This window comes from Manis pentadactyla, chromosome 10, assembly GCF_030020395.1.
Source record: "Manis pentadactyla isolate mManPen7 chromosome 10, mManPen7.hap1, whole genome shotgun sequence".
In the NCBI taxonomy this organism is placed as follows: Eukaryota; Metazoa; Chordata; class Mammalia; order Pholidota; family Manidae; genus Manis; species Manis pentadactyla.
The window spans coordinates 80,754,902-80,780,477 of NC_080028.1; positions in this window are offsets into that span (position 1 = coordinate 80,754,902).

Here is a 25,576-nt window from a genome sequence, read left to right on the forward strand (position 1 = left end):
CACAGACACATCCAGAAATAATGCTTTACCAGCTGTCTAAGCATCCCTTAACCCAGTCAAGTTGGCACATAAAATTAACCATGACAGAACCCAAATTGAATGGGCTTAAGCTTTCCAAAAGGGAAGCTAATTGATAGACTATTGTAATGGTTTCAGGAATGGCTGGATTCAGCTGTTCAAATGATATTAGCGCTTTCTCTTGTCATCTTTGACTCAATTCCCACTCTATTGGTATAATTTTCATCCAGGTTCTCCTTTTCTGGTGACAAAGATTGTTCCGAGGGCAACAATCTCGTCATTTTTTTCAAGTCTAGTAGAAAGAAAGGGCCTCTTTCCCAGTCCATCCTGGAAATGTCCTTGGTGTCCATCACAGTGGTTCCATTTGGGGCACACACTGCTCTCTGAGCTAACTACTAACTCCCCACTAGATAGAATGAGCTTACTTGACTATGTCCAGTTTATCAACCACCTATGATTAGTTGAGATTGGCTCCCCATTTCAATATCAGGTGCTGTAACCAGAAGAGATGCTAGACAGATAATGCAACAGGTTGAACATAGAAATTAGTTTGTATGCCCTTTTTCTTTTTATAAACTCTGAAGACGCTTAAACTCAAGAGAAACTACACAGATAATCTATTTCTGCCTCTCACTTTATATATGAGCAGGACTGAAAGGTTAAGTGACTTGCCCAATGGTCTGGTGCTGGTTAGTGACAGATGCAGGGTGGAAACCCATTTCTTTTGACTCCAGTTCACTGATTTTCCCACCATACAACCTGGAGTCTTTTCAGAGGGTAACTAATCACAATCTGATTTGTGATAAAGCTGATTAGTAGTTTTTTTCCCTTTAAGCCAGTGATACTTTTCTCTCAAGCAATTTTCAATGTGCTTGATTTGGGTCATCACTTAGGCTGCAAAGAAACATGGAATAGGAATCTAATCCTATGGAAATTTGTGCTGCTTTATTGAAACTTTCAGCAACAATGTCCTTGGGATATTCACTTTTATTTCCTAGATCTGTGGCTTAAAAATTCTTCTGGAAAAAATTTATGATTTGTCCAAATAAGCATAAATTAAAATTATTTTTTTCCTCTTAAGAAATGCAAATTTATTGGAGAAACAGTAGCAAATATAGTGAAGCAGTATAACCTTCAGAACTCCACTGCCCAGGAATGATCATTATCAATTTATTGGTGTATAATGGTATTATACACCAGACCATATTACACACACTGCTCTGTAACTTGCTTTTCTTACTTAACCATATTTTGCAAACATTATGCAAGTCAGTAATTGCAAATCTACATTACCAGTTTGGGTGGTTGTAGACTACTTCATTGTTTGAATAAACCCTTACTTATTTAAACTATTCTTGTGTTGTGAAATACTACTTTCTTCGCTATTATGAACAATATAATGATACATATTACATTTTACAACATATTTCTGTATATTTCAGTTGGGATCCCTTAATTTTAAGAAACAAGTCAATCATGGCTAGTTTGAAGGGAGGAAGAAGGAATTTATTGGAATGATTGCGGTAATTCACAAATTTGAATGAGAAACTGAACAACTAGACATCAGAAAGGAGATGGATCTAGGAAGCTAGGAGGATCCAAGGAGCAGAAACTAATACAAAGTCCATTGAGACCACTGCCATGGACCTAAATCAACTTTAGCCATTTTTTTTCACCATGACTGTTTCCATGGAAGTCCAAGGAGGAGAGTCCATAAAGTTTTCCTTGTGTCCATTATCCACCATTTGGCCAAGAAAACACATCGCATCTTTATTTACAGTCCTACCAAAACCACAAAGAAAAAGAATCATTTCCCAAAGAAAAAGCCTAGGGCTTCCCTTGGAAAACAGGGAATGACTGCTGGATAACCAGAAATGACAACAAAATACACTTGTCTGGATATTTCTTAGATTTAATTCCTAAAAATGAAAGTGATTAGTTTGAAGGATATAAACTCATTTTTTAAAACCTTCTAAATAATGCAGAATATTACTGGTAACCAAAAAGCTAATAAAGATAAATTTACTGTTCATAATAATAGACTCATTAATAGGTTGTTAGAAGAAATCCTAGAAGATTTGTCTCAGTCTGCCTTTCATATTATATTTTAGCATTACAATCAAAGACAGTGAGAACATGGGTGGAGTCCTATGCCAAAGCTCATCACTCTGTGCTCTATGAAATAGGTAGCTAGTGCTTAAAATTAAAGGCTCAAAAGATAGGAGGGTGAATGCATTGATTCCATTGTTAAAAAAGAAGAAATAAATGGAATCTTTTGAACTTAGATTCTTATGTTTAAGTAGAATTATATAAAACTTAAAGAGGTAGTTTAGCGCAGTGGTTCAAAACAAAGGATTTGGGTCCAAATGTGTCTAGTTTGAATTCAGGCTTTACCGCTATTTTCTTTTCTTTAAATAAACATCTTAGCTTCAGTTTGCTCACTGGTAAAATATGTCTAATATTAGATTCAATGAGTTAATTCTTAAACAGACACTTAGGAGAGTGCCTGGATCATAGTAAGTGCTCAAAACATTAGCTCTTATTTTGATTTATTACTTGTAGAGTGAAATGGCTTTAGTCCTTAAAGAATGCAGGATTCACCACTATTCCCCACCATTATCTGCAAAAATTGGACTTGCAAAGTTGTCCTAGAGGACTCATAACTGTGAAGGAATTTCTGGATGTCCATATAGAGGTAAACCTCACCTATTCCATCCTGGTTTTTCTAACAGCAGCATTTTAAAGCCAAACTTCTTCCTTGGCAGGTACCTTGTAACAGCCATCTTTATGATGATTTGGAAATAGCCTTGCTGCCTCATAACTGTACTTCATTAAAAAATTTCTTTTTACTTATAGACCCATATTTTTATAAAAGTACATAAAAGGATGTGTATAGCTTAAAATAATATTTAAACAAATACCTTTGTCTCTGTGACTTAGCTTGAGATAGAACATTAAACATTATCAGAACTTTGAAAGTTACCTTCTGCCCCTTTCTGATTACCTTCTTGTTTTCCTCCTTTTCAGAGGTAAATGCTCTTCAGATATTGTGTTATTCATTCCTTGCTTTATTTTATAGATTTTTCACAGAGATATATGTTCCCAAACACTATTTCCCCTGTTTTAGAAAATATACAGGGAATCATATAGAATGCATTCTTTTATAGTTTACTCTTTATGACTAAAATTGTAATTTCAGACCCTTGCATACTGCTTTTTAGTTCATTGCTTCTCATTACTGCATCACATTCCATGCTACAGATGCACCATAATTTATATACACATTACTTTGACTCTACGATGCACCACAATTTATATATACATTACTTTGAAGATGGACATTTGGGATATTTCTTTTTCATTATTACAAATGCTGCTATGTAAAAAGTTATTGAACATGTCTCCCAGGACACATATGCAAAAATGTCTGTAGAATGTACAACCGTGAATGGAATTGCTGGACCTCAACAATATGTGTTTAACTCTATCCTGTAAGGACAGATCATTTCCTAAATGAGTGTACCACTTTACCTGCCCACTAGCCATGAATGAGAGTTCCTATTGCTCCACATCATCACCATGCCTGATAGTATTAGACTTTTTGTTCCCCAATACTGCCAGTCTGATGAGATAGAATGGTATCTCAATTAGTTTTTCTCATTAACAATGATGTTAAAATATTTTAACTTATTTATGAGCTGTCCATGTGTCCTTTCCTTTGCATTTTTTTAGTGTGCTTTTTCTCTTGTTGATTTGTGGAAAGTCATTACATGTTATAGATATGGATTCTTTATTGGTTAGTTATATGACTCATATACTCTCAGTTTGTGGTTTGTCTTTTTCACTTTATTTATTTAGATTAGAACTGATATTTGAAGAGACAGAAACCTGGGTAACCAAACAGCTACTGAGATACAGTCTCCTGCTCATTCCCCGTTCGATCCGCTTTAACAGCTGAGCTGTTCTCTCATAATTCTTGTCTAAGCACACTCTTACTCTCGCGCTCTCTCTGTCCCTGTCTCTCTTTCTCTCTTCCTTTTATTTATTTATTTATTTTTTGTGCAAACAATGGATCACAATCCTGAGTCTCAGCCAACTTACTTGGAGCCTTTGACCGAAGGGTCAGGTCCTACTTCCTGCACTTCAATTATCAACATGGACCCTTGGTGATTCCATTGATTACCCAGAGCTGGGGCTCTACTGCTGTCTTGGCTTTGAGTATCAAAAGTCCTAAGAGTCTCACTTGCTGACATAGAAATGAAGCCTTCCATGGTCCAAACATGAATGTGTGGGCAATTTTGAACCTTTAAGGTACCCATGAACAACCTACAGCTTGGACTCATGGCTGTCTAGACTTCTTAGACTTGTTGGAAAGGTAAGTGAGTGACTCCACATCTCCAGCCATTGTCTAAGCCTCCTCCAACCTGCTTTCAAAGTATTGTTGGAACTTCACATACAAAATGGCTAAGAAGTTCAAGTTGTTTCTTAGCTATTCACTCTATAATGAACCTATACATATATGCATATCTATATTTCTCATTTTATACACATATGTGTGTATAGATAGACAAACATAGATATAGATACATCTATTCATGTAATATCTGTGCATATTCCAGAATCTATTGTGATATGGTAGTGATTACAGAATATAAGCCATTAGGGAATTACATGTGATGGCTCTACTGATTAGGTGCCACGTTGCTTCAGGATGGAGGACTGACCTACAAACACTTTAATTCCTAGATGTTAATTAGAATTGTAGCGAATTTGGATGAAATATCTCAAATCACAAAGTGATCTTAGAGCATTAGGGTGAAGAGTGAAATCCTGATCTGTGGCTGTGGATCTGAGAAAAGCCTCACCAGCTTTTTTAGTTAAGTCATTGGTTAGAGACATAAGATTTTTGAAGATGGAAGCAACTAAAGAGTTCTAGTCACATCACTGGATTGCAATCATCATAAGGGAACTAGAGGAAAGACATTGTCATCATTAAAAGATAAAATTCAAACTCAAGTCTATTTGACCATAAACGTCTTAACTACTGTGATTTACTATAAAGCTGCTTTTTAATATCTGTTTCTGCAGGTTGAACTCCTTTATTTCCTCAGTTCTGCACAGAATAAACACATATGTCATCCTTTCTTTAGGGTTATCACTTAAGGACCAGCTGTACAGTTAGTAGGACATACACACAAAACCTGGCAGGGGTCCCTTCCATTTTCTGATCCTGGACCACATTCCCTTTACCTGTCCTTCAACCCTTTTCATTTTAGGCCTCATCTGAAAACCACTTCCTCATGAAGGCTTTTGCCAGACCCCTTGGCCAGGAAGACTCACTTGCTTTATGCTTTTGGCAACATATATTTAACCTTTCATAATCCTCATCACCCTTCTGCTCACTGGATTATTGCTTGTCTTTCCTTTGCAAGTAGCAGAGACTAGGTCTGTCTTGCACATTACTTTACCCCAAGACCTAGACCTGTGCATGGAACATAGTAGATGTTGAATTAACACGTGTTGGATAAAAGAATGCATGCATGAATGCTCAACAGGAAGGTAGTGCCAGAAGTAAATGTAGAGACCAAGTCTCCTGATTGCCACAATCAGTACTTTCTTTCCCACCTTCTAGACTTACTTAGCTTTCTAGGCTCTTAGAGAGGCCCAGAAGATTCCATCTTCATTCTTTCCCAAGTGAATGCTCGCCGCATTCACAAATGCTTTTCCAGGAAAACTTCCCAAGTATATATTGCCGATGTCAGGCCATACCCTATGCTTGGATTGAGCAAGTAGGAGCGTGAATGCCACTCTTAAAGTGCTTACTCTTTAAGAGTTAAAACAGAACATAAACCACTCGATACTTCCTGATGCAGGGAAAGAGCTCAGTGAATGTTAGCTATTTACAAAAATGGTACTCCAACAAATGGGGATGGCTCCCAACTGCTGGTAAACTGGCCCCGCTGTCAGTCGTTCCTCCATGCAGGGGCCTTCCCTGGAAAACCAGGATGCTTCCCTGACGCTGAAAGGAAATACTCATAACTTTAGGATGAATGACCGCTTCTATAGGCAACAAACTCAGCTGGTTTCCCACTGATCTGACTCTTCAGTAGAGTCTAAATAAGTTGAGCACCTTTAGGATGGAGGACTGACCTACAAACAATACTTGAGTGCCTAGATGTTGTTTTAGTGCCTAAATGTGCTTTTAAAAGACATTTCACAAGGTGTCATGGGGGAGATAGTGATGAATCTGACTTCATTCCTTAAGAGCAATTAGAAGAGAAAAGCGACTCAAATGGATCAAAGGTCAAGAAAGGGTAACAATAGAAAATTCTCTTTCTGGACATTTTATATCAGTAGACTCATATGATGTGTGTGTGTGTGTGTGTGTGTATGTGTGGTTTCTTTCACTTAACATAATATTTTCAAGGTTCTTTCCTGCTGATGCAGGTATCACCATTGCATTGCTTTTTATTGCCAAATAGTATTTTGTTGTATGGAAATACCATGAGTTTGGAGAGAGGGATGGGGAGTAACTATAACCAGGCATGAGGAATATCAGTGGGGTGGGGAAATGTTTAAAAATTGGATTATGGTGATGGTTACAACTTGGAAAATTTATTAAAAAACCATTAAATTATACACTTAACACAGATTAATTTCATAGTATGTAAATTATACCTCAATAAAATTGTTAATAAATTAAGTGCAGAGAGATCTCAGAGTGGGGAAGTCCTTTCTGGCTTTGGATATGAAGAAAGGCTTCCTGGAAGAGGTGTCATATATGATGAGCTTAATAAATTGTATTGGCATTAGTGCTAAAAAATATCTATGAATGCTTGGGATGAGCCCTTCATATGACATCTCACATAATTTCTGAAAATTTCATTTTACAGAGGAGATATCCTAGACCTAGATGGCACGTGACTTGTTGAAAGTCACCCAACTAGCGTGTGGTGGAACACAGCCTGGAGCCCACATCCTTCCAGCTTTGAAGCCCATGCCTGTAACCACTGTGAAATCTGGCCTCTGGCCCCTAGGCCTACATCTCTGGGTATAGGAGGATGCCTTTGCTTTTGGTTGCAATCTATCATAATCTTGTTTGCTGCAAGATGACCTCATTTGCCACTATCTAACTGAATTCAAACTTCACAGCAATGCAACATAATAAAAACACCCTCCTAATAGTGCACCACTTAAGGCAAATGAATTGCTCAAATATGAAAGTAGAATTGCACTCTTCAAGTGCACAGAAGCTGGAGGGATACATCGTGCTGTAACACTGATTTCAATTACGTCCTAACCTTCAGTGTGATGATATGACATTATGCCCCTCTGTTGCTGACTGTGGCTGCACTCTTACTTTTATTTCTCTTGTTAAATATGAGCTTTGTTGTGCTCCATCGATCTCTGCAAATACTCTGCTGTTTACAACTTTGATAATCTTTGTGTAATCAGCAGGCGTAATTGGATTCCTACAGACATGGGTGAATTTTCAGTATTGCTGAGGTGGGGCGGGTGGGGGCGGGATGGAGAGCCTGGCACTATGAAAGCCCTCTAAATGCGGAAATCTCTTTTGTTGTATAGTTAAAGTTGACCTTTTCTCTCCAGTTTGAAAAGTTATGTCCTAATAAGTCTGGGCACTGGAACAGAAAGGATGTGGCTCCTTTAAATGAAGCAAGGCTGTGAAAGTCACAGCTCTCTGGCTCCTTAGATTACGTCACCGGTGACGATCCCAGCCAAGAAAATAAGGATGAAGGGGGTTCTCATATGTTAAATAAATTACCCTCTTGTGGGAAAACACAGACACACATTGAAGTCCACGGTTTATGCTACTTTTGGGGAGGTAGTTTTCAGTCTTCCATCAACAAAGTTACATGGAAGGGGAAGAGGGTCGAACTGATTGATTCTGTCACTTGCTAGCTGGGTGACCTTGGGCAAAACAACCTTTCTGAGCCTCCATCTCCCCATATTGAAAAAGGGGTACTAATAAAATTTTCATCATAGAGTTGTTAGGAGGCTGTGTTAGTGAATTTGTAAGATTCTTAGGACTCTGGTACAGAGTGAGCATTCATGTTCGTTAGCTAAACCCAATAAAAGGAGGAAAATGACATAAAGGCAACATCCTGTCACAGTTTAGGGAATGGTGGGGGTCAGTGTTTTTAGATCATTCTTAGAAAAGGAGTAGCTTGGGAAGAAGGGAGCTGCACCCAGGAGAGTGTCCTGTGGGCCTGAGTGGCAGAGAGGCTAGAATCCAATGAGATCACATAAACTATGGCATTCTACCATCCAGGACTCTACCTACAAGACCCAAGAGGGTCCACCGTCAGGGTCCCATTGTGCAGGGATTATATTTACTCTTTGTGAAGAAGTGAAGGGAGGAAGCTTATGATTTGTTCTTATCACAGTGATATTTTTCAGATAAAAAATTAGTAAAATTTCAACAAAAAATTATTACAAATAATTACAATAAAATCCATTGCATAGAGTTATTAAAATGGTACTAGCACATTTCAAGCATTGCTATGGAAAGATGTTAATCATATATTGCATGAGTCCATTTTTGAAAAGAAAAACAATATCTTTAGGAAAAGATGTGGATGTACAGATGGATATATGGCAAGCTGTTGTTTTATTTGGGTTATAAGATTAGGGGTGGCTTTTGTCTCTTTCTACATTTTTCCCCTTCTTAATGTATTTCTTGTTTCCCCTGTCACTCCTCAATCATCACATACAAGCTCTCACCCATTTAAGTTCACATCCAGTGTACTCCTGCTGTTGCCAACCCCATGGCCATCTGACCTTTAGACATTCCTCATGAAGGACAGAGACTTTGCTGCCTCAGTTACAGGCCCCAGCTCTACCCAGATTAACGCCATCATTTTGACTCCACATGCTCATGAGGCTCCCAGCCACCATCACCACCTCACAAGGTCTTGACTGCCTTAGAATCAAGGAGGAAGATTTCTATGTCCCTCCACCTCAGCTGGCTGCTCCCCCCCAGGGTCACTCCCTGAACTGTCACCATTAGAAATGGCTCCTCTTTGAAATCACTGATTCTTACCCATGCAGACCAATCATCTTTGGTATCTCCAACTCTCATGGGACATAACTGCTTAGATGTCTTACAAGTACCTTCAACTCAAGATGATTGAAACTATGAGGAATCAGATAGACACCCAGAGATTTGAACTTGAATATGCTGATAGCAGACCACAAGGACTTCCTTACCTATGAACAGTATTAGTACTGAGTGAGGCTGAGGACTCATGCCAGGATATGGGACCCAGGCCTCAGGAATTTTTCCTTGATCAGGGCATTGTTAGCCCGTGAGATGGTTACATCCCTAAGCAGCTGGCTAAGCTTGGAGCTGTGCAGTGCTATATGCATGTGTTTTGAAGTGACACAACTCTTGCTGTTTTGTAGGCCTCATTGCTCAACAGCTTTAGGGTGTAAGCTGGCAGGTGTTCACGGATGGCAGTAGGGAAATCAGATACGGATGAAGACAGGTGCTGGGCATAGTGGGTGGCCCTCCTACAGAAAATAGTAGCTTTGATGGCTCTTTTTCCCAGACATAGTGCTTCTAGGTTTGGCTCTGTTGGTCCAGCAATTTGCCAGCCATCCTGGAACTTGGAAGACACTGCTTCTCAGTGCCACCCACTGTGTCCCTGTGCTCCATCTCCTCATTGGCTAGTGAGCAGCCTTTGTGACACCTGGACTAGTCATTGGCATCTGCTTAGCCATGATCAGACCTGGGTCCAAGAGGTGTCTGTCAATCTAATGACCAGACCCTCTATTTCTACAATGACTTTAACATTGTAGAAATGAATATGTGTCTTGATGGAAAACTGCTTTGTCTGGAGCACACCACTCCAGCAGAGAGACCATCTCCTCCATTTATGTGTTGTAGCATACAGCCGTAAGTACTTACAAACTGAGACCTACAGAGTTCAAGCCAGTCTCACAGTGGTATGTTCTCACCCTCAAGTTCTCCCCTACAAATCCTTCCATTAATTCATGTTTGCGGGCTACCAGTTCATCCATTCAGGAGCACAGTTTAGAAAGCCAGCAAAATACCGAACTCTGAGGGTGGATTACATGCAAAGGGATTATTTCATTTTCTCTTCTGGAATACAGATTTAAAAAAAAATCCAACTGTGTATTTTTGCATTGATAGGAAAATCATTCAAGGAATTACTTCATAGAACTTGGCTTACAATGTACTTTGAAGAGTAATGCCATTTCTCCTTCAAATTCTTCAAGTTTCAGCTTACTTGGGAAATTAATGTATCTACCAATTCAGTGGACATATAAAGAGGAAATAGACCTACAAATGGCCAAATACAAGATGAATCGATTGGTAGAATACATATGCCTGTCTTCACAAAATTTAAATCGATAACAAAATATGGTCACTGTGGAAAATAAAGAAAAATATATGGAATATGAAAATTATCAATAATCTTACTCCACAGATAGAACCTCCATCAACATTTAGTACATTTCCTTCTCATATCTAGGCTTCCTCTAATATAGAACCAATATATAGATATAAGTATCTTTGTCTATATCTTTATGTATAGATAGAAGTAGATTGGGTACTTACAAATTCATATGTTAAATAAATTACCCTCTTGTGGGAGAGGGTAATTTTTGCTTTTTATGAAATTAAGATAATAGAATATACCATCTATCCTGGCTTGCCTTCAGGTTATTTTGCTTAATAGAATACCATATGCATTATCTCATGTCACTGAATATTCTCTGCAACATGATTTTAATGGTTTCATAATATTTAATTGTATGGCCAAAGCATAATTTATTTCACAAACCTCCTATTGTGAATATATATCTTGAAATTTATCCTATTACAAATAATGCAATAATATCACATGTGCATTCCTGAGTATTTCCTTTGGATAAATTCCTGGAAGCAGAATTACCAGGGGGAAGGATATAATTGCTTTAGTAAGCCTTTGGTATACCTTGCCAGATTACCTTCAAGAAAGGAAAAAATAATTTATTTTCCTACCATCACTGAATGAATTATCTTACCACACTCTTGACAACAGGAGGCATTCCATATGTAATCTTATTCTTTGTCAATTTGATAGATGAATAATGGCACTTTGTTGTTGTTTTAATTTGCATGTATTTGATTACAAAACAGGCCAATTCTTTCAGCCCTATATTATCCATATGTATTTCTTCATTTGTGAACTGTCAGTTTATTTCCCTTGCTTCTTTTCTATTGGATGTTCCTCTTTTTTGTGTGTTTCTTTATCGATCCATGAAAGTAATTTACATATCAAAGAATATGCATAGAAAATATTCTGGTAGAACAAACCTCAACCATTAATAATCATTATTCTATCTCTGGGGATTGGGGTCTGTGGTAAAGGGAAGTGCTAGTTATCCTCAGTTTGCCTCCCAGGCCGACCCTCCTCTACCCTCTCCTGTCCTGCTCTGTTGATCTCTGTGCACTGGATTCTTAGGGCTCCTTTGCCCTCGATATTCCATTTGGTTCTGGCTAATGGGCATCAGTTACAGTAGATCAGAGGGCAGGAGGAGAGAGGGGAATGGGTATGTCCTCCCCACTCTCTGCTTGCCCTGCCGTGGTTCCAGGACAACCTGCATCCTTCTGGGGTCACAGCTTCTGTAGATGGCCCTTCTTCTATAGATCCAACTGTTGATCTAGAAACATCAACTTTTTCCCTGGCCACTTTCAACCTGGGGTGTCCAGAGTTTCCTGCTTCTGCTGGTGGTGTTTAGCCCTTTACCATTCCCTGTGGATCCCTTCTCCATGCTCACTTCTCTGCACATGGCACCTTCATCTGACCTCTTCATTTAAGCCCTGTCAGTGGGCCATCAGCTGCCTGCTAGAACCCTGTCTTGTACCAGAGGCAAGTAACTTTTCAGTCTAAACATTTCTCTAGTTCTGTAAATATTTCTGTTCTTGATTTCGTTTTTTCATAATAGTCATGTACTCATTTTGTAATTAACTGAAATCCTTGTACACTTTTTTTCCTGGGGCCACTTGGATTTGCTCTTCTAGGATTTGACAGGCATTGTCCCTTTTTCTATCAAGTTATTGGCTTTTTTATTGCCAACAGGAAGAGCTCATTGTTACAGATATTTAGCCATTGCATGTCATCTCTATTATGTCCCCTACATCTATCATTTGTCTTTTGTTTCATTTAAACATGTTTTGACATATATACATTATAAATCATATTCATTCAAGTTGCCTGCATATTCTTCTGCAGTCCCTGTATGTCCTTTCCCAAATTATAAGGCCTTAATATCCCAAGAGTTTGTAAGTGTAATCTCTTTGTTTTCCAATATTTTAATTCATGTTTTATTAGTTAGTCTCTCAGTTCTCTGGTTGATGTAGAATTTTTGGCTATTTTGAATAATGTTGCTAAGAATATCCCTCTGCAAGTCTTTGTATGGATACAGAATTCATTTTTTATATGATGTGAGGTAGGGGTTCAGACTCATTCAGTCAGAAAATTAAAATCAGTGTAACAACAAAACGTCACTCTACTTTTGAGAGTTTGGCAAAGAAACACACAGAAATTAAAAATTATAACACTATTCCTGGTGGACATGAAGAGAAAATTGCTCTCAGAAGTTATTGGAGGAAGTGTAAATTTTTACAGTCCTTTTATAAAATAAAATGGCAGTATTTCTTAAAATTAAAAGTTCACACGCTGTTCAACCCAGCAATTCCACTCCTGGGAATCCAACCCATACTAATAAAAACATCAATAAATTAGGACACGTTTACCAGGATGTTTATAGCAGCATTACTTATGGTAGCAAAAATAAATGTCATTGACAAAGAAAGGATTGAAATATCTATATAATAGAATATTTTACAGCCACTTCAAAGAGTAACTTAGAGCTGGAACAGTTTGAAGGATTTCTACAAGGTATTGTTGAGTACAAATAGAAAGGTAAAGAAATCTGTTTCATATGATACTATTTTTATTAAGCTAACAATGACAAAAAAGTGTGTGTGTGTGTGTGTGATATGTAAATTTGCAAATAGTTACATGAGAAAGGCAGAGCAGAATTTAAGAGCTGTTTGTTAGCACAAGTTGTTTGGTTATGGATGTAGGATTGGAACAAGGAAAACATAATAGAAAAATAAAACTCCCCACTTATGCTATGATCCCTTTTAGGTCTGTTACAGATATCTGCATATATTTGCATAAATAACTTGGAGAAAAGCATACTTCTATTGACGTGTAAAGATGCCATGACAGAATGTTAAGCATGAAGGCTATGTGGCATAGCAATGTGTAAATAAACAGCAAAGAAAACCTCTGTATGTGTGTACATGGGCACATGCTGATGCAGAGTTGTGTAACTTAGAGGAAAGGAAGACACATTCTAAATTGTTCATACTGGAGGGTTCAGGAGAGTGAAGGGAAATAGGATAACAGGGACATGATGGATTTGCATATATGCAATTTTATATTGTGTTATTTCAGTCAAACTGTTTTTGTAATCTGAAAAATACATTTTTTTAATGGGAGAAAGCAAGAAGGAGGAGGAGTCCTGTAATGGGACTTAGTCCAAGGGGTTCAGGAAGGTGGGCATTGACATTAGCTGGGGAAGCCTGGAAGGATCTCACGGAGGGGCTCTCTGAAACAGAACTCAGAGAAATAAAAACATTCCCCAGGTAAAGAAGCAAGTACAAGGCACTCAGAAGCGGAGCAGACAGCATGTGCGAAGGCACAAAGATACGGAAAGGTCTCTTAAAACTTAAATGAGATGGAAGGGAAAGAAAAAATCTGGGACTAGATCACGGCGTACACGGAGCTTGGGATTTTGCACTGAGCTCGTGGTCTCAATCTCAGCAGCACTGAAGTTTGGAGCCAGATCTTTGTAGGGGGGACTGTCCTGTGCATTGAGGGATGTTTAGCCCTGTCCCAGATACCTACTCACTAGATGGTGGTAGTAGCCCACCTCTCCCCAGCTGTGACAAAATGCCCCCCCACACCTGCCGCACTCCCTTGCCGCCACAGCGACAGCTGACAAGGAGTGAACAGTTTCTTAAGCAGTTGAGTGAACTGGGCATGTACTGATTCCTAGGACGACTTTTCTGGAAGGAAACAGATTAGCAAGGAAGGGGAGAGGGTGGAGGCAGGGAGGTACCTAAGGAGGCTGCTAGTGATCCAGGTAAGGGACCTGGGCAGCCAGAATGTGGGCAATGGCTAGACACTGGGAGGATCCTCTCCCTCCGAAATCCATCTTAAGGCAGTCGCCTCCTCCATGCCTCCTGCTATGGGTCTGGTTCAGCCCGTTGCTATTTCTTACCTTGTCTGCTTGCCTCTACTCTCTTCCGTCCTTCAAGCCATTCTCAATGTTGCTGCCAGAGGGAACTTTCTTAAAAGTACACCAAAACAATGTTCATTCTCAGCTTAGGACCCTACAAGTGGTCCCTGTTACAGTTGCAGGGTCAAGAGCAATCTCTGTGTGCAGAACAAAGCCCTTCCTGAGTGTACTTCATCTTGCATCTCTCAATTTCTAGGTCGTCTGTCATGATGAGCTACTTACAGTCTCTTGCATCTAATCCTGCAAATGACTTCTTCTCAGCCTTTTTCTTTTCCCTCTCATCTGTCAAGGCTCACCTCAAATGTCACCTCTTCCGAGAAGCCTTGTCTGCTTAGCCTGGGGTACAGATGAAGACTCTCTTCTGGATTTCAGTCCTATGGCACTTACCATGCTGTGTCATCAAATCCTAACATCTTGTCTATTCCACTTGTCTGGGAGTCCTTCAAAATCAAAGTTTGTATTCTGGCTCATCTCCCAAAATCAGTGCCTTGGATACACTCAGCACTTGAATTTTTTTGGAAAAGGAGAAGGAGGAAAAAGAAGGTCTCTCTAGAACACACTAGCATAAGCAGCAATATGTCTTAACTAACTTAGTAATTGTTCAAGTAATTTTAAAAAAGAGACCTGGAAAGGTAGAGTCTCTCTATAATGAAATTAACTAGTAAACTTATCAAAGAGATGTTTCAAAAATAACAGTCTGTGGGATTAGGAAAAGAACTCTTGGCTTGTAAGAAGTCTTATCTCAGAGGTTGCAAAACTCTGAATTTGCCCTTTAGTATATTTCCTTTGGCCACAAATCATTGCTGTAGTTTCTAAAAAAGTCAGTAGTCACTGTAAACAATTATTAATTGTAAAGCAGAGTGTATAATAACAATGTAAACATGCGAAAATAAATGATATCATAAAAATATTGATATCTGCCGTCTCTTGACATGGGTCACTGAATAAGGAGTAAAGAGCTGACCGAATCAAGTAGACTGGTTGTACAGAGGCTAGAAGACTACAGGTCTATGGACAGGCAGGGATCAGACACATATTCCCAATACAGCAATGTAGGGTTTATGGAGACAAACTAATTTTAGACTCCACCTATAGGTGGAGATTCCTATTGCCTTAGATGCCCGTGTAGGACGGTTGAATGTGCAGTTAACTGGGGCTGGGGAAGGCAGGGAGCAGATGCCCCAAGAAGCTGGAGTCACTCTACAGTTGTGGAATGCCTGCACATGTGCACGGGAGGAGTCCATCCTCTCCAGAACCCTGGCTCACCCAGAGCAGCTGCTGGGACCGCATCATGAAGGAGCCCATGAAGGGTCTGTAGAATGCTGCCCACGGAATGGGAACTGTGCTGGAAGACGGGAAACATGTTTGCTACAGGGTCTCACACACAGCACCTTATAAATTATAGGGAAGAGCAATGGTGGCACTTTACTCCCAAGTCCCTGAGAAAAGCTAATTATCAACCAAACCTGGGATTGATTTTTTTTTTTTTTTGCTAGTTCAATACTTAATGTTACATGTTAAGCAATAGGATTTTACAATCCACTAGTCCTTCACTTACAGGGAATTAAGCAATAAAAATCCATTCTCCTCCCAAGTGCCAAGAGCCAAGGCTATGCGCTAATAATTGAGTGAACATATTGAGTGATTCAGTTGGCACATTGATTTCTTGTTTTTCTAAATACCTATTTCTTTGCTGTATGTGGGGACTCCTTAATAGACTCCAAGAGCTCTTTCTTCTCACATGCTGTAATTTTTTGTCTTCTTTCCCCTTCTCCCCAAGCCTGAGGGTCCGTGTTACTAAAACTTTTGAAACGAGTGCAGTGCTTGTGTGTCAGAGCATTCTTGAACAGATTTTATAAAAATGAAACATTTAGATGCAAAAGGGTGCTTCATTTGATCTTCACAAACACACCTGCAAGATATACACTATTATTTCATGATAATAATGTGGTACATGTATCCAGATGAAGAAAATAAGCCACATAAAAGTTGTCATCCTCTTAAAGTCACCCAGGCACTGAGCAGGGAAGCTAGAATTTGAATCAAATGCTCTGGCTCTGGCTCTGGTCCTTGACCTTGACCTTCATGCTTCCCTTCCTCTTTGTGATTCACATATTTACATGGTCCTCTCTAGAAAGATTTGCTGCCTTTGGTAATTCCCATCCATCGCTACTGATCTAAGGAGAAAATGGAACATGGTAGGTGTTCAGTGATTAGTGGATGCATGAATCCATTCAGGGTGTTTCACTGCCCGAATGTGAAGCAGTGTTTGGCATGTTGTATGGTACAGGCAGAATGGAGCAGATGTGAAGAGCGGGAAATGATGGCATTCAACAGCCTCCGAGCCCACAGTTTATAAACTGCTGGTGTTTTATAGAGCTCTAAAAAGGTCTTATGCATCCTCCAGGACCAGACAGGAAAATGCTTGCCTTGTGTTGAAGGCTCGATGGAGACAGGTTAAGCAGCATCTTCACATTCTGTCCAGTCCCTAGAAACTCCTCGTCCATGAACTAGGATCAGGGGCAGGAGTGGAAGGACAATTACCTCCTAAATAAGTCCTATCATGAGGCTTTTAGTCAAGCCACTCCATCCTAATAGGGCAGGAGAGAAGGAGAGAATAGTTTAAGGGACTTCAGGGTCATCTTGCGCCAATCATGGAGACCTCATTGGTCTGCATCATTGGTTTTTAGCTGGGCCAGCGGAGTCCTAGGTGTGTACAGAGGTCTCTTAGGTGGCCAAGTGAAGGGGGCAAAGGGAAACATAAGCACCTGGTATTTTCTTAGCTGTTAATGAACTAGTATTACATTTATCACTTTGATAATGAACAAAAACTAAACCCAAAACAAAACAGAAATGAACAAAAATACCCAAACCTGCTAATATCAACAACTCCTTTTTTTTTAAGCACACGCCAGGCATCGGGCTAAATTGTTACAGGCATTATGTCAGTAATCATCCCAGAGACCTTAGGGGAAGTACACTTTTAATTGTGCCATGCTTTACTATATTGACTCTATGTCTGTTTTACTGAGGAATCACCCAAATTAATGGGTAGCCGAGTCAGGATCTGGCTCCCAGCCCCGGGGCTGTTAACCTCCTTGGTACACACATTGACTCCCTGCACTCTGTCCTGCCACCTCCTGTTGCTTCTTGACCCTTCCACTTAGCCCCTTCCTGAACCATGATTGGACTTTGATAGGGGATTTCTTCTTCCTCAGGACCAGCTTCTCTTGCATCTATGTGAGTAGCCTTGTGGTGCCTCTATTGCTGCTGCTGAATCGAGGCACGAGGTTTTCTCTTTACCTGTAGCAGAAAGAGTTAAGGCTAAATGAAAGACTATCTTTGCCTGACTGGGACATTTTTTTTTCTGTACATTTGATTGGTTGATTTTTATTTACCACTAAAGACTTCATCTCCTCCAGAAAAGGGCATAGTAATTCCAACACACACACACACACACACACACACACACACACACACACACACACACACACACACATCTGGCACAGGAAATGACTCATGAAACAGTGCTGGGTGAGTGAATGAGTGAATGAATGAATGAGTGTACAGATGATTCTGTGAGCATCTAAATCATTCTCATTGATCTTTCCCTATAAAGCACCCACTTCAGTCATTTTAAAAAGGGTAAATTTATAACATGTGAACTTTGAGCTAGCTTGTAAGACAGTTTGTGAGTCTAGGAAGAAAACTGTTGACAGAGTAATCTTCATAAATGCTTTCTCTAGAAAATGCAGTAAAAACAAAAAAGCTTGTGGAGTGGTTGAATGATTGGCTTATTATGATGGGTAGGGGGTGGGTAGCACAACATCTCCCTATCTTGAGTATAAATGAGATTAAAATGCAGATTTCCAAGCACTGCTCCCAAAAATTCTGCTTTGGGGTTAGACTCAGAATTTTTTTTTTTAAATGTAACAATCTCACATATTCCATTCACTGTGTCAGGTACTGTTCTCAGTGATTACACAAATTAACTCATTTAATCTTCATAAAAGCCCTAAAGGGTAAGCATTCCTATTATCTCATATAATGTGCTCAGGGTGACATGGACTGTGAATGGCGGGACCAGGATGGAGCATGGACAGGAGATATACCATGGTTTTGATGCCTTACTGTAGGTTTCTGGCCACCGTACCAGAACACATCCAAAAGGTCCTTCAACTCTGGTTTAAATCAGTTTATAATTAGAATACTCTGAAGGATCAAGTTAGTGCTGGCAAATATGAATTCTCACTTTGCATAAAAAGACTCTTGGCAGCCTCCACTACTCTGTGAATAGTGATGGTCATTGCATGGGGTGGCCATTGGACATGGGGGCATGCCTCCTTACTGTGAGTGTCTTGAGGGCAGGGGTAGCTTTCAATTTATGCTTAAATCTACCCCTATCACTTTCCCACATTTAGGACTGTGCATTGCACATAGTAGATGGTCAATAACTATTGGATACATGGACAAACAAATGAATGCATACATTCTTCATCAAAATCTTGTTGAAGAGCTTGCCTGTTGTATGTCAGCAAAGTGTACTGTTATTAGTTTCCTGTTGCTGCTGTAACAAAGTTCTACAAATGTGGTGGCTTAAAACACAGATTTATTGTTTTACAATTCTGGAGGTCAGAAGTCCAAAATAGGGCCCACTGGGCTAACATAAAAGTGTTGGCAGAGCTGTGTTCCTGCTGGAGGCTCTAGGAGAGAATCCGTTTCCTTGTCTGTGCAGCTTCTCCTGTTGTATTCTTTGGTTGAGTGACTTCTTCCATCCTGGGGACTGGAATGGGGGACATTATTCTGTCTATAACAGTCACCTAAGACTTAATAGATTGCCCATTTAATTAACAATTCATTCACTCAACATGAGTCTTTATACTAGAAATATGTAGAAGTATGTGCATTTAGGGCTGACTATAGCATAGTTTGAGTGTAACAAAATCCTATAAGGATCTTGGATGTGAAATTAACTCCAACCTGGAAGAAGATAGAAAATGCTCCCTTAATTTCATGGGGGAACAAAACCACTTGTAGCTGAGAGAATACAGGAAGGCTACCTAGAAGAGGGGCACTGGGGATGGAATATAAAGATTGTGTCCAATTTGGGAATGGGAGGGAGTGGAGCAGGAGGAGCAAGGTGGTTAAAAGCCTGATAACAGGAATAGTGAATATACATTGTATGTTATCAGATGTCAGCACCATTAATTATTCTGTAAGGATTCCTATTTTTGTTTCTTCAAGACAAGAACCCTAAGATATTCCCCCACATTATAGGTGAGGAGACCGAGACATGGGAGGTCTAAGCCACTCACCCAAAGGAAGTGATAGAATGTAAAGTGAAACCAAGCTCCCCACCCACAAGTAAATAGTGTTTTTGAGTGGAGAGTGGAGGGTGTATCCTAAGGGGAACTGAGGATACGATTTAAAAAGATAGATAGGCACCAGGTCACTTAAGAACTGAGAGCCAGGCCTTGAGTTGACACTTCATTTAAAAGGTTATAAGGGCTTTCACTTTGAGAAGATGGAATAGATTAAATTTATCCTATTCCCACAATATACAACTAAAAACCTAGACAGACTGGCTTGGCACCTAGACTAGATGAGGTTCCAATTACTGTTTTTGCTTTTTTAATGATTCATATATCCCGTACTTGGAGCTGGAGAAGCCGACAAGCTGGAAACATCAGGGATGCAAAAAAAGAAGCCCTAATTAATATCCAAGGACAGTGGAAGGGGCAAATGAGAAAACAGACAACTTTCAGACAATAACTGCTCTATGTTAGCCAACTCTGCAGGGAAAACCAAGGCTCACGCTCATCCAACCCTTGCCAGGCTGTCTTGAAAGCTCCCCACTGCTGGGGTTCAGGGCAGACCATACTGGAAGCCAGGAGTTTTACCCCCACTCAGAAGTAATGAAGTGCCCCTCAATCTCCCCAGGGAGGTGGTGTCAGGACTTTCGCCATTGCTCACCAGTAAGACCACACCCATGGTGTCAGCAGAGGCCACAGGAAGCAGCAACAAGGCACTCCTGCCCCTCCCAGGCAGGCAGGTGCCAGCTGAAGTCTAGTCCACCCCACACTTGGATATCCACAGAGATTCAGGGAGGGGTGTGGACTTCTGCCCCAACCCAGCAGTAATGAGGTAATGAGCCCCTTTCCCTGCCACAGCAGCATCACAGAGAGCCAGCTAATGCAGAAAGTCGAAGTAGGATTCAGAATCTCATAAAATAATATCTGAAATGTCCAGGTTTCAACTCAGATCACTCATGATTTCAAGAAATTAAAATTCTCAAGAGAAATAAACATGAATTTACTGGAATGAAAATGTGAATGAAAATACAAGATATCAAAATTGTGGAAAACAGCTAATGCAGTGCGAAGAGGGATATTTATGGTACTAAAATATATGCACTGGAAAAAGGAAAAGACTAAAATCAATAATCTAAGTGCCCACCTCAAGAATTTTGAAAAAGAAATTGTGAAATAAACCTAGTTTTAGTTTTACAAGAGGTTACAACAGGGAGAAACTGGGTCAAGAGTAGATGGGATCTTCTTTGTATGACTTCTTACAACTGTATGTAATTCTTCAGAAGCTTAATTAAAGAAAAGAGTTTTGGGGTCTGTTTATCATTATATTTGGCTCAGGCCTCTGCTCTGATCTAACATCCCAGTGCAGAGAGACAAAGAGTAACCATCGACATACAAATAACTAAAACAATTCCAGATAATAATAAGTGCTGTGAAGGAAAGGAGTGGTTCATTTAATGAGGTCATACAACACATATTTATCAAGCACCTACTATATGCTGGGTGCTGGAGATACAAAGAGGGAAGAAATAGACTATTCCCCTAGAATCTACATTCTGATAGGGAAAGACAGACAATAAAAAATGAACAGATATGTTGGGTGGTGATAGGAATCATGACAACCAATAAAGCAGATGAGGTGGAAATATGTGCACTTTATTTTAGACAGGGTGGTGGGGAAACTCTCTCTGATAAGGTGATGGGCATTAGAGCAGTGACGTAACTACTCCTAAGATCAGTTTCTGCTGAAATGAGGAACATAGGATTTGGCTTTTAGGTTGCAGTGAGGATTCAATGAGGTGCAAATTTGAAAGGATCTGACATTCCACAGAGCGCAGAAAACATTAGGAAGTGAAGGCTAGATTACTATTGTTGTTGTGATTATACATGTTCAGTGGCTTTCATGATGGCCCATGTAAACTGAGGCAGAATCAGCCCTCCTCCCGGTAAAGTCTGAGGGGAACGTCTCCACCAGAAGAGCAGGAAGAGTTCAGGAAAGGAAGAAAATCGGGGCTTTGTCTTTTTTTCCACAGTCCCAGTAGCATCTGTTTTCCTGAGTTCTGAGAGCTGCTCTAGCAAATTAATTGACCCTGAGGAGGAAGTCCTGGGAATCTCTGATTTACAGCCAGTGGGGCAGAAGAGCGGGTGACAACCTGGACTTGGGACGGGTGTCTGAAGTGGAGGACAGCACTTAGGACTGTGCCCTTAACCTGTGGGATCTGGTGCTCTCTCCGGGTAGACAGATTCTGAATTGAGTTAAATTGTAGGACACTAATAGTATAATTGTGTCCACTAATAATTGGAGAGCTGCTTGATGTGGAAAAAACTACCATATATTTTAGAGTATTTATGTAGTGTAAAGGCAAACCATAGAATTTTCCCTTTACAGAAGAATGGTGTGCAAACTACAGGCTGGAGTTTGGGACCTTACACTCAGGACTTGGGCCATCTTAGAAAAACCATTTCATTAGATAAACCTTTCTTTTCTTGTTTACTATTGGGGCTATGTGTCTTTCTGCCCAGCACCCTCACCCTCTTCTTCTTGTTCTACCTTGTACAATCACTCCCCGTGTGTTTCTGAAGGACTATTCCACCCCTGCTCCAGTGTCAGGAATAGGACGCAGCCCTAGCCAATCAGAGCTCTGCATCCCTTTGCCCTCAGTGATTGGTTTAGGTATGGACACATGACTCAGGCCAGGCCAGTGAAGGTGCTTCTAGGCTTTTTACCACAGCAATGGGGAAGGAGCTTTATTCTTCTGTTTTCCCTAAACTGCTAGATTATAAACCAGGAGTCAGTGGCAGCTATCTTTACCGCTGTGAGGGAGACCCCCACCTGTAAATAAAATCAGTGCTGATGAAAGCAGGCTTGAAATGAAGGGATGGCGGATTTTTTTTACAGCAATAGACAATGGAAGCCTCATGAGCTGTGTGTATTCCAAGTACACAAACCAGTAATTCTTTTGTTGTTGTTTTGCTCAAAACATTTTGAATTAGATTTCTGTCACTTGCAACCACAAGTGTCCTGATTTACAGATCTGTGTATTGTGGATACTAACGCCGAATTGTGATGATTAAACGGAATAACATTTGCACATGCTGGTTTACAAAGTATAAAACATTTTATAAATCTTAAAGAATGGTAACTTCCTGAAATAGTGGAGAATGTTCTTGGGAGAACTTAGAATGGGGACTGAAAATGTCTCAGATAAGTGAAGTCGTCACTAACTGGGTGAGGCCTAGGGTCACAGCTCAGCCTCCCCACAGTGACCAGATAAGATGGTGTTAGGATTTTACAAGCATGTTCAGTATAAATGGGCTTGTACATTCTTTCACCCTCACCATAGCATTCAAAAATCCTTCATGCAACACTAGGCAGTTGCATGTAGCATAAAGCATGTTGAACTCAGTAGATAATGGTACAATAGACAGAGCTAAAACTTACCATGTGACTTCAGGTGGCCTCTAATAGATCTCTAAATGTGAGCTTTCTCAGTTACAGAAGAACATGGCAATAACTCTTCTGCCTGACTTAAGGATTAGTCTTCAATTAGAGGAGAAAAGAGATATGAGAGGGCTTAAAAGGAGTAAAATATAATATGTGGAGTTAATTACATCTGTTGGTAAATATATTAAAACAGTAGTTTTCTAGTAAAAATAATGTTAACATATTTATAGAGGAAATGATCAGTCTCCAAGGCTTATTTTTTTCATTTTTTATTAAGGTATAATTTACATATATTAAATTCAACCTTTACATGTGAGTTATTTTCATGTGTTTGTACTTAAAGAGGTACCTAATCTTTGGAATATAAATGTCTTGAGTGTGAGAATTATGTCAAGTGTTTTTGTGACACCCTGTGGTAGATTTAAAGAAAAAAGGCTACAAATGCTTCCTTTCCCTGTTTTCATAGCTTTTTAATAGTGGACTTGGCAGCTCTTGCCATCAAGAGGTAGAGTTTGTATCCCTTCTCTTGAATCTGGCCTGGTCTCATGATTTGTTTTGGCCAATAGAATGTTACCATTTTATTCCAATATGTAATGTTATTCCAGTTCTGAGCCTGTGCCAAGAGAGACTTTGTAACTTCCTTTCCACCTTGGGAGTCTCCCAGGCTCCATAGAAAGCCTAGGCCAGCCTGCTGGAGGCGGAGAGACATGCGAGGTGACCCATCTCAGCTGAGTCCATCCTAGGCCAGCAGCTCCCAGCTGACCCAGAAGCTGACCACAGATGCCCTGTCAACCCAGAAGAGCCCCAAAGAGCCACCCCATCAACCTCAGCCTAATTTGCCAATCCATGTGTGGGTAAAATTGTAATATTTCCAGAATATCTTGCCTGGCTTTAGTGCATCCTCAAGGGTGGAGAGAAGTATGGCTTTAGTGTATCTGCACATCAATAGGCTTTCCTCAGGGAAGAGGTTCATGTCTTCTTGTCATGGGTAATTGCCTGGGCAACGGGAGGGCTTATCTGAACCTGAAAGGTAAGGGAGAGGGTTGGTTTGCGTCTGGAGCAGAGAGGGCCTGGAGTGCAGTTTGTAAGCAATAAATAGGTTTTAAACTTTATTTCTCCCTTTGACTGATTTTGGTTTTAGAGGTATTTTGCCCTGGGATTTCCTCTCCCTGGACTTACACCATGGTAATCAAAGACTGCTGTTTTAAGCCCCTAAGTTTTGGGAAGTTTTGTTACATAGCAAAAGCTAACTAACACACATGAGGCAGAGTCAACAAGTCATCATAACTAGCACTTCATGTCACTTTACAAGGACGGTGGTTTGAGGGTCATCTCTATTGTTTATGCTGGTGTGACCTTTGGTAAGTCATTCCTTCTGTCTCTCTCCATCTTTAAAAGAGAACCAATAATCCAGCTTACCCCTCATGGCTGTGAGGATTGAATAGCATAAAATCAATGCTGGGGGCAGGCTGGGTGGGCAGTGTTAGAGTTGATGACCTTCAGACTTCCTCAAAGACTTGAAGGTTTACCTGGATTACATAAATATAGGTTATTAGTATTTTCATTATGTGTAGACACTTAATCACTGTTAACAACACAATTGAAATAAAATTGGTAAGATCTGGAACTGAAAGATCATCTTCTGGGGCCCATTATAGGTTCAGACCTATGTTCTGGAGGTGTTTAGGAAAGAATTGTGATCCTTGAATCCTGTTGCATTCAGAGACTACCTGGAAGTAAAAGGGAACAAGAAGAAAGCCCAAGAGCAGTCTCTGATTCTCTGCTCCCACATATCTTCAGAGCATAGGGGGCAAGGGCCAAGACCTCTCAGGGCAACTCTGAACTAGGGATGTGGGAAATTCAGCAAGGGGCCACCCCAGTCACTAACAAAGCAATCTCTTTGCAGCAACTGTAATCTGTGCCCTGGCAAGGCCTAATGAGTCAGATTGTTGTCAGGGTGTGCCTCCCTAGAAAAGTACAAGGATCCAAAGCCTTGTGACCACTTGGTGACTGAGCCTCCCCAGGCCAATTCATTTCAGTGAATTTTTCCAGCCCAAACAAATGTGACTGGGAATTCACAAAACACCACGTGGGCCCTAGGACACCCAGGCATCCCTGGGATGATCATTCTAACCATTTAACTCATTACTAAGATCGCAATGACTATGGACATGAAGGTGGATAGTAAGAGAACAGGATCTGGAACCAAATTCTTGTGGCAGAATTTGATCTCTGCCCTCGGGAGCTCTGACTTTGGGTGAGTTATTTACCTCCTCTGAGCTTATTACTGCATCTATAAAACAGGGATAATGATAACAACAAAACGATTCCCTGGAAGATGAAGAGGACTACATTTTTTATTATGTGAAAAGCATTTAGAATCATGCAAGTGTGTAAGTGTTACAGGCCCTCCTCCGTTCTTGTCCCTGCTGCAACAAAGACTTGAAAGGCACACAGTACT